Below are 14,418 nucleotides of genomic sequence, written 5' to 3' on the forward strand. Positions count from 1 at the left end.
GATTTGGGAGAGGTAGGATAAAGAAAAAAGGAGCATTAACCTTGACTATGTATACCTTTAGCTTCAGCCACCTCTTTAAGAGGAAAATGTTGGGCAGGTGGGGGAGGGCTACTCGCGGAAGGAAACTGTAAGCCAGACCAGGTGTGAGGAGGAGCGGTGATAGATTATAGGGTGGGGGAGCAGAGGCTGAGGAAGAATTGGGACCTGGCTTGGCCTGGCGAGGAGCAGCCTGGGGAGAAGGGGAGAGGTCAGATGAGTCCGTAGAAAAGAAGGATTCAAAGGACTCAGAGCTTGGGGTGGAGACTGAAGGAACAGACAGGAGAGAAAGAAGAAAGATTTGGAACGAGTCTCATTGGGAGCAGAGACTAGGGAGGGACCAATGTGCAAAAGAATGCCTGGACGTCAGGCACCTCAGACCATTTGCCCATTTTTCGACAAAAATTACCTCGATCTTGTAGGATAGACAAATCAAAAGTGCCATTCTCTGGCCACTTGGAACTACTGTCGAGTTTGTATTGGGGCTAAGCGGTATTGCAAAAGAAAATATGCCTAGATTTTAGATCAGGGGAGAGTTGAAGATTTTTAAGTTATTGAGAACACGGGCTAAGGGAGGAGGAGGAATGGAGGGTGAAAGGTTGCCCATAGTGAAGGAGGCAAGTTTAAGAGAAGGGTAGAAACACAGAGAAGGGGGATGGGGAGCAGCCCTGGGCTACAACATGGGTGAGCAGCCAAAGCAGGTGTCCCCACAATTGACTTGTCACGAAGGGAATGCGGGTGAATGACCAAGGCAGGTGTCCCCGCGGAGATCGGACACCAATGGAACATGAGTGAATAATCAGAGAGGCATCCCGGCAATGATTAAACACCAAGGGAAGGCTGCCTTCCCGAATCCGTGACCAGCGTCGGAGTTTTGGGTCCACGGATAAAATGTGTCTCCTTTGTCTCTGCCAGAAAATGAAAGGAATTGAAATTAAGAGAAGGGAGAGATTGAAGGGTGGAGCCAAGACTGAAAGGAGAAACAGGTTGAGGGATAGTGAGAGAGGGTGGAGAAGAAAGTAAAAAGAGGCCGCTTACCCGATTTAAAATTGGTGAGATGTTCCTTGGTCTGGTTGGTCTGAGGACCTGAGGTCATAGGTGGATCTCTTTATGGAGTGAGGATGAGGACAGGGGACTGGTCTCCCGAAGGAGTCTTGCTGACCCGGGTCTTTGGCACCAAATGTCTCACGTGGCCGTGTGAAGAGACCACCAAACAGGCTTTGTGTGAGCAACATGGCTATTTATTTCACCTGGGTGCAGGCGGGCTGAGTCCAAAAAGAAAGTCAGCAAAGGGTGGTGGATTATCATTAGTTCTATAGGTTTTGGGATAGGCGGTGGAGTTATGAGGAATGTTTTGGGGGCAGCGGGTGGATCTCACAAAGTACATTCTCAAGGGTGGGGAGAATTACAAAGAACCTTCTTGAGGGTGGGGGAGATGACAAAGTACATTGATCAGTTAGGGTGGGGAAGAAACAAATCACAGTGGTGGAATGTCATCAGTTAAGGCTATTTTCACTTCCGTGGATCTTCAGTTGCTTCAGGCCATCTGGATGTACACGTGCAGGTCACTGGGGATCTGATGGCTTAGCTTGGGCTCAGAGGCCTGACATGCACCACCACACCCCGCTAATTTTTTGTATTTTTAGTAGAGATGAGGTTTCACCATGTTGGCCAGGCTGGTCTTGAACTCCTGACCACAGGTGATCCACCTGCCTCGGCCTCCCAGAGTGCTAGGATTACACGTTAGCCACTGCATGCGGCCTGATTCCTGTATTTTTCAGAATTCTACTTCTTACTAGTCAATCCCTCATTACTCCAATCTTCTGTTAGTTAGTAATTCTTCATATTAAACTTCTCTGAATTACTAAGTGGTTTCTCTCTCTTGATTCAAATCAGACTGAGACACTATCTGCCATGTTGCATGGGTGGAGTATGCTATAGTTTTCCTCTATCGTTTACCTACTGAAGGCATCCAGGTTGTTTCTAGGTTTTAGCCAATACACATAAATCTGCAATAAATATCCTTGTACACATAACTTTGTCTATTGGTGGTTTTATGTCTGAATGTTCTATCTCAAAATTGGAATTGCTGCTTCAAAGGCACCAAGGAGCTCTCATCACCAGCCGGACCCATTCTCCTCACTCCCTGCTTTCACCAAATGGTCTTGTCTTTTACCTAAGAAAATGAAAGTTATCTCACATGATGGCTGCATGTCCATTTCAAAGTATCTTGGTTTTCATCCTTCCTCTTTATGCTTTTCTCTAAGGAAAAGTGTCCCTCCCTTCTCCATGTATTCATTTAACTAGCATTTGCTGAGCTCCTTCTACAAAACTGGCCCTGTGCCCGCGGCTACAGATATGGAGATAAACAAGAATTGGTCCCTGCACACACAGTGCCGGTTACCTATCTTGGAGTTTACTTCTTACGGCCTCTCTCTTATCTCTTCAGACACTGTCTTTGTTTTTGTCATTGTTTTTTCTTTAGATGGACACTCGCTCTGTCACCCAGTTTGGAGTGCAGTGGCGCAATCTTGGTTCACTGTAACCTCCGCCTCCCGGGTTCAAGTGATTCTCCTGCCTCAGGCTCCCGAGTAGCTAGGACTATAGGTGCAAGCAACCACACCCAGCTAATTTTTGTATTTTCAGTAGAGACTGGGTTTCACCATGTTGGCCAGGCTAGCTTCAAACTCCTGATCTCAAGTGATGAGCCTACTTCGGCCTCCCAAAGTGCTGGGATTACAGGCATGAGCCACCGCAACCAGCTGCTTCAGACACTTACTATTGTGTTTTCCCTTCAACCTGCATGTGTGCTCTCGTCCTTCCTCTGAGGATAGTTTGCCTGGACCCAGCTTCCCTTTCACACTACTGTCCTGACACTTTTCCTTTATTGCCAGACTTCCCAGTGGTGGCCATGGCTCGCCTTCCCCGCTGTTTCTTGTCTCATTTTCTCTTTGTATCACGTGTCTGTGTGAAGAGACCACCAAACAGGCTTTGTGTGAGCAACAAGGCTGTTTATTTCACCTGGGTGTAGTGGGCTGAGTCCAAAAAAGGAGTCAGCAAAGGGTGGTGGATTATCATTAGTTCTTATGGGTTTTGGGATAGGCGGTGGAGTTAGGAACAATGTTTTGCAGGCAGAGGGTGGATCTCACAAAGTACATTCTCGAGGGTGGGGAGAATTACAAAGAACCTTCTTAAGGGCCGGCACGGTGGCTCAAGCCTGTAATCCCAGCACTTTGGGAGGCCGAGACGGGCGGATCACGAGGTCAGGAGATCGAGACCATCCTGGCTAATACGGCGAAACCCCGTCTCTACTAAAAAATACAAAAAACTAGCCGGGCGACGAGGCGGGCACCTGTAGTCCCAGCTACTCGGGAGGCTGAGACAGGAGAATGGCGTGAACCCGGGAGGCGGAGCTTGCAGTGAGCTGAGAGCCGGCCACTGCACTCCAGCCTGGGCGGCAGAGCAAGACTCCGTCTCAAAAAAAAAAAAAAAAAAAAAAAAAAAAAAAAGAACCTTCTTAAGGTTGGGGAGATGACAGTTAGGGTGGAGCAGAAACAAATTACAATAGTGGACTGTCATCAGTTAAGACTATTTTCACTTCTTTTTGTGGATCTTCAGTTGGATGTATAAGTGCAGGTCACAGGGAATATGATGGCTTAGCTTGGGTTCAGAGGCCTGACACTCTTCTCCCCTTGTAACCTGGGCTCTGCACTGCCCCCTCCCATACTCTACTGAAACTACTGTCTAGGAAATCGACAATTAACTACAAATCTCAGTCCAAAGGACGCTTCTCATGCTTAGTGGTGCTCAACATCTCTGCACTTCAGTCCTACTGAACTTTCTCTCCTCCTTCTACTCCTCTTCCTCCTCCTCCTTCTTTTCCTGTCCCTCCTCCTTCTTCTTCTCTTCCTCCTCTCCCTCCTTTTCCTCCTCAAAAAGTATTGTATCCTTCCTTTAATTGCAAACAACAGAAAACCTAACTCAAACTAATTTTTTTCTGAAACAGGGTCTTACTCTGATGCCCAGGCTGGAGTGCAGCAGTCAAATCTTAACTCACTACAACCGCTGTCTCCTGTGTTCAAGCGATTCTCCTGCCTCAGCCTCCTAAGTAGCTGGCATTACAGGCTCCCACCATCACACCTGGCTAATTTTTGTATCTTTAGTCGAGATGGAGTTTCACCATGTTGGTCAGGCTGGTCTCAAATTGCCGACTTCAAGTAATCCATCAGCCTCCCGAGTAGCTGGGACTACAGGCGCCTGCCACCTCGCCCGGCTAGTTTTTTGTATTTTTTAGTAGAAACGGGGTTTCACCGTGTTAGCCAGGATGGTCTCGATCTCCTGACCTCGTGATCCGCCCGTCTCGGCCTCCCAAAGTGCTGGGATTACAGGCTTGAGCCACCGCGCCCGGCTTACTCAAACTAATTTAAACCTAAAGAATACCATGTAGTAAAAGTGTAAACACGTGCATGGAAATGATAAACTCCACACTCATGATAATTATTAGTTCGGTGGGGGCCAGGTGCAGTGGCTCATGCCTGTAATCCCAGCACTTTGGGAGGCAGGCAGAACACTTGAGGTCAGGAGTTCGAGACCAGCCTGGCCAACATGGCGAAACCTCGTCTCTACTAAAAATACAAAAATTAGCCAGGCATGGTGGCTTGTGCCTGTAATCCCAGCTACTCAGGAGGCGGAGGCACAAGAATCACTTGAACCCAGGAGGCGAAGGTTGCTGTGAGCCCAGACTGTGCCACTGCACTCAAGCCTGGGTGACAGAGGGAGACTCCATCTCAGGAAAAAAAAAAAGAAAGAAAAGAAAAAAATCCAGAACTGAAAGAAATGAGTTTTGATAGTGATAGGGCCAGTGAAATGGCTAGCAAATAATGTGTCCACACACCTTTGTGATATTTTAGAACAGCAGAAACAGAGAACATTAGGATTTTTTACTGAGAACACCTACCCCCACACACACATATACACACACACCCCAACACCAGCAGCGACAGTAGAGGCAATAAAAATAGGTCCCATGCAATGGATTTCGAATCAGAATGGCATCAAACTTCTCAAGGACATTGGAAGCTAATAGACAGTGGAGCAATACCTTAAAAATACTGTGTAAAGATTTTCCTTTCCTTTTGGAAGTTTATTGAAATATGATTGAAGTTCAGTAAACTGTGCGTAAAGTGTGCAATGTGGTTGATTAGTTTCCATATGTTTATATGTATATCTTTATTTAATTTGTGTGTGTATGTGTGTGTGTGTATTTCCATGAAACTATCAGCCTAGTGAAGATAATAAACAGTTTCATTATTCACAAGTTTCCTTGTAACCCTATGTAACCTATTTCTCTCTCTATTCCCCCAGGGCCATCCATTATCTATTTTCTGTCACTATAGATTACTTTCAATTTTCTAATTTTATATAAACAAAATCATACAGTATGTAGTCCTACTTTCCTATCTTTTTTTTTCCTTCTTCGAGATGGAGTCTCGTCTGTGGCCCAGGCTGGAGTGCAATGGCATACTCTCGGCTCACTGCAGCCTCCACTTCCTGGCTTCAAGCAATTCTCCTGCCTTAGCCTCCTGAGTAGCTGGGATTACAGGCATGTGCCACCACGGCCAGCTAATTTCTGTATTTTTAGTAGAGATGGGGGTTTTGCCATGTTGGCCTGGCTGGTCTTGAACTCCTGACCTTGGTGATCCACCTGCCTTGGCCTCCCAAAGTGCTAGGATTACAAGCAGGAACCACCTCGTCCAGCCCCCCATCTTCTTTCAATCAACATAAAAATTTTGAGATTCATGCATATTGTTGTTTGTATCAACAGCCCAATCCATTTTTGCTGAGTAGTATTTCACTACATAGATATGCCATAATGTGTTTATCCATTCACCTATTGGTGAACACTTGGGTTATTTCCAATTTGGAGCTATTACAAACAATGTAGCTTTGAACACTCATGTATAAGTCTTTGTTAGACATATGTTTTCATTCCCCTTGAGTAAATGCCTATGAGTGGCTGGGTTGCATAGCAGGTGTATATTTGTGAAAAATTTTTTTAACTTCAAATTCTGTACTCAGTTAAACTATCAATTTTTTTTTTTTTGAGATGGAGTTTCACTCTTTCACCCAGGCTGGAGTGACCAGGCTGGTCCTGAACTCTTGACCTCAGGCGATCCACCTGCCTCCCAAAGTGTTAGGATTACAGGCATGAGCCATCGCGCCCGAACTAAACTATCAATTTAATGAAGAAAGCAAATAGAGACATTTCCAGATGTTTAAGAACTCAAAATTAACTCTCTTGTACCCATTCGAAGAAGCTATTACAAAGGTGCACTCCAGAAAAATAATAGAGTGTAAGAAGGGAAGACAAAGCACCCAGGGAATGGTGCTTCCAACTCAGAGGAACAAGGAGAAATCACAGGGTAACAATACTGCAGCACACTGGATACCGCCCAGTGCCCATAGGAGCAGGAGAAGAGGGGGCTCTGGAAGGGGGATAACAAGGCAGGCACGATGGGGCAGATATGACTGAGCACCATAAAAATGTTTTTGCAGCTGGGCACAGTGGCACACACCTGTAATCCCAGCACTTTGGGAGGCCGAGGCAGGCAGATCACCTGAGGTCAGGAGTTTGAGACCAGCCTGGCCAACATATAGTAAAACCCTTTCTCTACTTTAAAAAAAAAAAAAAATTAGCTGGGCATGGTGGCAGGTGACTGTAATCCCAGCTACTCAGGAGGGAGGTTGAGGCAGGAGAACAGCTTGAACATGGGAGGCGGAGGTTGCAGTGAGCCAAGATCATGCCACTGCACTCCAACCTGGGCAACAGAGCAAGACTCTGTTTCTCAAAAAAAAAAGAAATGTTATTGCTAGGCATGTGACAGAAATGTTTAACATGTAGAGAAAATTAGCAACAGGTCCATGAAAACTGACAAATGAATAAACAAGGCAATTATTAATTCTAAGAAAATGAGCTGTACATAAAAGGAGACATGTTTGTAGTACACTGTGTGCCTCAACAGTAAACAATAGTTACATAAGAATACTGTACATGAGGACTATTGTCTTTCTAAAACACTGTGCTATTATCTATGTTGAGAGATTACAGGAGTAGGCAGGGATGGAATGAGAAAGCTACATCTTTATCCAGCACAGTGAGATGTTGTCCATAGAGTCCCAACTATTGTGGCAGCTGAGGTGGCAGGATCACTTGAGCCTAGGACTTTGAGGTTGCAGCCATGATTGCACCACTGCACTCCAGCCTGGGTGACAGAGCAAGACCTCATCTCTAAAATAAATCAATTAATAGGACTGAAAAATCAAGACATAGCAATCAATAAAGATATTATTTAGACACGTCAAATGTGAATACCAGGGAAGCATCAAGAAGAGTTGAGAATGGTTGCCTCTAAGGTGGCAACCGGGGGAGTATGGTGGGGGAGGGATATAATACTCCTATAAATAAGTTTTTTGTTTGTTTGGGATTTTGGGGGCTTTGTTTGTTTTGTTTTGTTTTTTTGAGACAGAGTCTCGCTCTGTCACCCGGCGGAAGTGCAGCAGCACAGTCTTGGCTCACTGCAACCTCTGCCTCCCGGGTTCCAGTGATGCTCCTGCCTCAGCCTCCAAAGTAGCCTGGATTATAGGCGTGTGCCACCACATCCAGCTATAATCCCAGCTAATTTTTGTATTTTTAGTAGAGATGGAATTTCACCATGTTGGCCAGGCTCAAACTCCTGACCTCATGTGATCCGCCTGCCTCAGCCTCCAAAAGTACTGGGATTACAGGCATGAGCTACCATGCCTGGTCCACTCAACCAATTGTAAACCAGAAAATGTTTAAATTTACCTATAGCCTGGAAGCACCATCTCCCCACTTCCCCACCCTCCGCCCACTTCAAATTGTCCTGCCTTTCTGGACCAAACCAATGTATTTCTCAAATGTATTTGATTGATGTCTCATGCCTCCCTAAAATGTATAAAATCAAGCTGTATCCAGACCTCCTCGGGCACATGTTCTGAGGACCTCCTGAGGGCTGTGTCATAGGCCATGGTCACTCATGTTTGGCACAGAATAAATATCTTCAAATATTTTACAGAGTTTGACTCTTTTTGTTGACATACTTAGTGAAAAATAAGTTTTCCCAGAGTCAAACCATAAAGAAAAAAGTTTTTAGGCATGGCGTGGTGGCTCACGCCTGTAATCCCAGCATTCTGGGAGGCTGAGGCGGGAGGATCACAAGGTCAAGAGATGGAGACCAGCCTGGCCAACATGGTAAAACCCTGTCTCTACTAAAAGTACAAAATTTAGCTGGGCATGTTGGCACGAGCCTGTAGTTCCAGCTACTTGGAAGGCTGAGGCAGGAGAATTGCATGAACCCAGTAGGAGGAGGTTGCAGTGAGCCAAGATTGTGCCACTGCACTCCGCCTGGCCACAGAGTGAGACTCCGTCTCAAAAAAAAAAAAAAAAAAAAAGGAAATGGATTAAAACATTTTTTATTCCCTTAAAAAGGATTGTACACCCTAGGCATTATGTCTACTATGTTTGAGGCATATGTTGCTCCTGCCTGATCTAGGCTTGGATGGAATAGTTTCTTTGACTTAATCACTTGGGAAATGATGATTAAATTATATTAATTAGGTTATAGCCATGGGGTTGGTGGTGCTACCCTAGAGTTTGAGAATGGGGTCCATCCCACCCAGATGGAATTTCTGCTGTATGATGGGAGAGGCAGTGAGATTGATGCCAAAGAAATAATCAAAATACCCACTGCAGATGTGAACAATTTAAAGAAGAAAAAAGCCCAACAAATTATCAAGTAGCATATGAAAATATGCTAGCTGGTAATCAAGGATATGCAAAATAAACGAGATACTTTTCACCCATGAAACTGACAAAAATTTAAGTTTAATAATATCCAGAGCTGATGGAAGTATAGAGAAAAAGGTGCTCCAGTATATTGTTGGTGGGAATCTAAATTGGTATGCCCTTTTTGGAGGACAACTTGGTAGCAGCTATTAACATTTTAAATGTACATACCTTCATCCCCCCAATCCAATTTCTAAGTCCCTAAATATCTAACATAGGGAAACATGATCAGTATTTGCACAAAAAAGCATGTGCAAGGATATTCCTGGCAGCATTGTTCATGAAAAACATTTTTAAGCAGCCTTAAAATTCATTATTAGTCCTGTGGTTAAATAAACTATGTTAAATACATACTCTGGGCCAGGCACAGAGGCTCATGCCTGTAATCCCAGCACTTTGGGAGGTCGAGGCTGGTGGGTCACTTGAGGTCAGGAGTCTAAGACCAGCCTGGTCAACATGGTGAAACTTCGTCTCTACTAATAATACAAAAATTAGCCAAGCGTGTTGGGGGCCACCTATAATCCCAGCTACTCGGAAGGCTGAGGTTCCAGTGAGCCAAGATCATTCCATTGCACTTCAGCTTAGGCTACAAAGCCAGACTCCATCTCAAAACAAAACAAAACAAAAACAAAAAACTACGGTATATGATGATATGATGCAGTAGTTATATAAAACAAAGTAGATCAATTTGTACTGACACGAAAACAGCTGTAAGACATATTTTAAACGGAAACAAAACAAAACCCAAGTTACATATTGTCTGAATCTGCTATGGCTGCCATAACAAAATACTGCAGTCCAGTGGCTTAAACAACAAAAATTTATTTTCTCACACTTCTGGAGGCTACAAGTCTAAAATTAAAGTGTCATCATGGTAGGTTTCTTCTGAGACCTTTTTGCTTGGCTTACAAATTGCTGTTTTCACATTGTCCTCACATGGCCTCTTCTCTGGGCATGTGCATCTCTGGTGTCTCTTCCTTTTCCAATAAGGGCTCTAGTTCTATTGGATCAGGGCCCCATCCCAATGACCTCATTTAACCTTAATTACCTCTTTTTCTCTTTTCTTTCTTTCTTTTTTTTTTAGATGAAATCTGGCTCTGCAGCCCAGGCTGGATGGAATGCAGTGATGTGATCTTGGCTCACTACAACTTCCACCTTCCAAGTTCAAGCCATTCTCCTGCCTCAGCCTCCTGAGTAGCTGGAACCACAGGTGTGTGCCACCATGCCCAGCTAATTTTTATATTTTTAGTAGAGATAGGTTTTCACCATGTTGGCCAGGCTAGTCTTGAACTCCTGATGTCGGGTGATCTACCCGCCTTGGCCTCCCGAAGTGCTGGGATTATAGGCATAAGCCAGCGCGCCCGGCCCTTAATTACCCCTTTATTTATTATTATTATTCTTTTTAGAGATGTAGTCTTGCTCTGTCACCCAGGCTGGAGTGTGCAGTGGTGCCATTTCAGCTCACTGCAACCTTCACCTCCCAGGTTCAAGCAATCCTCGTGCCTCAGCCTCCCATGTAGCTGGGACTACAGGCATGTACCACCATGCCTGGCTAATTTTTGTATTTTTAGTACAGATGAGGTTTCACCATGTTGGCCAAGTTGGTCTCAAACTCCTGACCTCCAGTGATCTGCCTGCCTAGGCCTCCCAAAGTGCTGGGATTACAGGCATGAGCCACCATGCCCAGCCTTAATTACCTCTTCAGATACCCTGTCTCCAAATATATTCACATTGGGGGTTAGGGTTTCAATACATGAATTTTCGGGGGAACACAATTCAGCCCATAGCACATATATGTATGTATGTGTGTGTCTCATTTCTATAAATAAACCAAGGACACACAACCAAGTTATATGTTTTCAAAGATACATATCCTAGATTTATATTGATATGCTAATATTGTATGTTCTATGTATCCTACATACATATAGTACATTTATATATGTACATTATATATTGTACATTAGGCATCATTGTGTGTATACAAACATCTCAGAAACACACTCAGCAACTTTATATGGTAGTATCCTCTAGGGAGGGAGGTGAGATTGAGTGAGGCTGAGGGGAACTTTGTTATTTATTTGTCTGAAAATTTTTTACATCAAACCTTATATTCAAATACTGTGCCATACATCAAAAAGTACAAAACAGAAACTTGCCTAAGGACACACAGCCCTTCCAAGGCAGAACCTGGACCTGTGGTTGGCAAAGACCCACTTCATTCCATTTTTTCTGGTTCACACTACCCAAGTTTACCTTTTTCCCAACAGCCCCAACCCACCACCCTGGTTATTGCATATCTCTCACCTTTTCTTCATTACCAAGTATCTTGAAATATCACACTCACCTGTCCTTCCTCATGGCCCGGAGTGTCACCCTGTCACCCAGGCTGGAGTGCAGTGGTGTGATCTCGGCTCACTGCAATCTCCATCTCCCAGGTTCAAATGATTCTGCTGCCTCAACCTCCCAAGTAGCTGGGACTACAGGAGCCCACCACCATGCCCAGCTAATTTTTGTATAGACAGGGTTTTGCCATGTTGGCCAGGCTGGTCTCAAACTCCTGACCTCAGGCGATCTGCCTGCCTCAGCCCCCAAAGTGTTGGGATTACAGGTGTCAGCCACCTTGCCCGACCTTCACTTACTTTTCTGACCTTTATTTCCTAGCATTCTCCTAAATACACTCACTACTCGTTATTTCAACCCTTTAATACGCTTTTCACACTCTCTAAATGTAATGCTGTAGCTGGAATTTTAACACTTCTAGAGTTGCCAGATAAATACAAGACACCTAAAGTTGAATTTCAGATAAACAACAAATGATTTTTGGTGTACGTCTTTCCAATTTAACTGGATGGGCCAGGCATGGTGGCTTATGCCTATAATCCCAGCAATTTGGGAATCTCAGGCAGGCAGATTACTTGAGCTCAGGAGTTCAAGACCAGACTGGGCAACACGGCGAAATCTCGTCTCTACAAAAAATATAAAATTGAACCAGGCATGGTCACATACACCTGTAGTCCCAGCTACTTGGGAGGCTGAGGTGGGAGGATGGCTTGAGCCCAGGTTAAGGTTGCAGTGAGCGGTGATCGCACCACCACACTCCAGCTTGAGTGACAGAGCAAGGTCCTAACTGGATGTCCATATTTTTATTTGCTAAATCTGGCAACGCTATTCCCCACACTTTGTAGCCCTAATACAGTTAGCACTTTCTGTTTTATATAATTACTTGTGTTCACACAAGAATTAAAAGTTCTGATCAGGCAGGCAGGATATGGGTCTTTCTTTGTATCATCCATAAGGTTGGGCACACAGTAGTAGTTTCCCAGGAAGCATTTCCTGAACTCAGTAATAGAATGTTTCACAAGGATACAGGAAAATTGCTCCTCTCATTCCTTACCTCATTCCCACCTCCAGCAGTTGTTCTTGATTTTGACTAACTAGGTTATTAGTTACCTAATCCAAGCCCTTTTACATTATAACTCCATGTACATAGACTTGTACCAGTTCAAATGGGCTAACTGAAATATAGAGTCTAGTGTGGGTAATCTAACGGTTCTAGTCTTGGCTCTCCCATTGACTAATGATACAGTATTAGCCTAATTTCATATCTTCAAGCTTCAGCTTTTCATCTATAAAACAGTAACAAGAAATGCCTTATAGACACTCATGATTAAATCAGATAATCCATGTCAAGCACTAAGCATATAGTTGGGGCTCAATGTATACTAAGTATTAGAATATTGAATCTTGGGAGCTTTCCACTTACCAATTCATTAATTTGGTCAAAAAATCTTTGTTGCAGCTTTTATGTGCATTAGCAGGGAACTGTGCTGGTGATAGAAATAGTGATGGGTAAAATAGGCTTGTGACCATTCTCATAGCTCTATCTGCCACAGATACAGCCAACAGTAAAAAAAAAGTCATTACAAACTAAAATATCCCATGAAGGGAAATACTGGGGGGTTGTAAGCATTTATAAAAGGGGCCCTGATATAGCTGAGGAAGAGTTTCCTTGAGAAATGATAGTTGACATTAATTGAAAACACTCACCATATGCCAGTGTATTCGTTTGCTAGGGCTGCCAATAACAAAGTACCACAGACTAGGTGGCCTAAACAACAGAAATTTATTGTCTCACAATTCTGGAGGCTAGAATTGTGTTGTTACCTTAAGGTCTCTCTCTTTGGTTTGTAGATGGCTGCCTTCTCCCTGTGTTTTCACAAAACGATGTAGGAGAGAAAGGCTAATCTATAATCAGAGGAACACAGGCAGCTCCCTGGTGGCTCAGGTTCCGTAATGACATTCCTTTAAGGCGCAAAATAACTTAAAGTTTCAACAGCTTTATTTTTTTGAATTACATTCACAGCATTAAAGCATCAAAGAGTAAATAAGACCCAGCAGCTTTGCCTAGCATGTTTTAACAGCTTGACATATTTACATACTGTATCATTCACACGTCTTAAGTGTACGATTTTTAGTATATATATAGTGCGACCATCCCCAAAATCCAGTTTGGAGGCATTTCCATCACACCGAAAAGATTCCGAGTACCTGTCTGCTACCAATCCCCTGGCCGGTTCACACCTGCAGACCCAGGTTTGCCTAATTATTTTCATAGTTTTTGCTAAGACGAAATGACCTTACAGATCCAAGATGACTCTCAAAAGGAAGTCAGGGACTAGGATCCCAATGAATATGAAGCATATGTTGATCAGTACACCAAAGTATGTCGAGGCTGGGTATGTGAGAAATTCCTTAATTCACTGCCTGAGCAAAAACACAGGTTGGCTTCCCCACGTAAAACTTATTTTCTTTTTTTTTTTTTTTTTTTTTTTTGGAGACAGAGTCTCGCTCTGTAGCCCAGGCTGCAAGCTCCGCCTACCGGGTTCCCGCCATTCTCCTGCCTCAGCCTCCCGAGTAGCTGGGACTACAGGCGCCGTCACCACGCCCGGCTAGTTTTTTTTTTTTTTTGTAATTTTAGTAGAGACGGGGTTTCACCGTGTTAGCCAGGATGGTCTCGATCTCCTGACCTCGTGATCCGCCCGTCTCGGCCTCCCAAAGTGCTGGGATTACAGGCTTGAGCCACTGCGCCCGGCCAAAACTTATTTTCTAAACGGGGCATAAGCAGTAAGCACGTGCCCCCATCCCTGGCACGCGTGCATCTGGGGAGGTGAGCGCACTTCCAAGTGGCTGGATTTGATGAGTAATGTGCATCCAAGACAGCACTGGGCGCTGCCGTGTGCGCCTGCGCAGTTTCGCGAGCGCCTAGACACAGGTAGCCCAAACCCTGGCTCCAGATCCGTCTGTTCAGCTGTTGTGGCGTCGCCGTTTGGATCTGAGCGCCTACCCCTGACAGCCAGAGAACCCAGGCTTTCCCTACCACCCCCTCACTTTCCCTACCCAGCGCTCACCAGGAGCAACAAGATGATAAGGCCGCGCGCCCGGGCCACCGGGGAAGCCGCTCTCCGCTTAGCCACACCCGCTTAGTCGCTAAAATGCCTAAACCCTGCCCCTCG

This window comes from Trachypithecus francoisi, unplaced genomic scaffold (genome assembly GCF_009764315.1).
Source record: "Trachypithecus francoisi isolate TF-2019V2 unplaced genomic scaffold, Tfra_2.0 Lachesis_group8, whole genome shotgun sequence".
Taxonomy (NCBI): Eukaryota; Metazoa; Chordata; class Mammalia; order Primates; family Cercopithecidae; genus Trachypithecus; species Trachypithecus francoisi.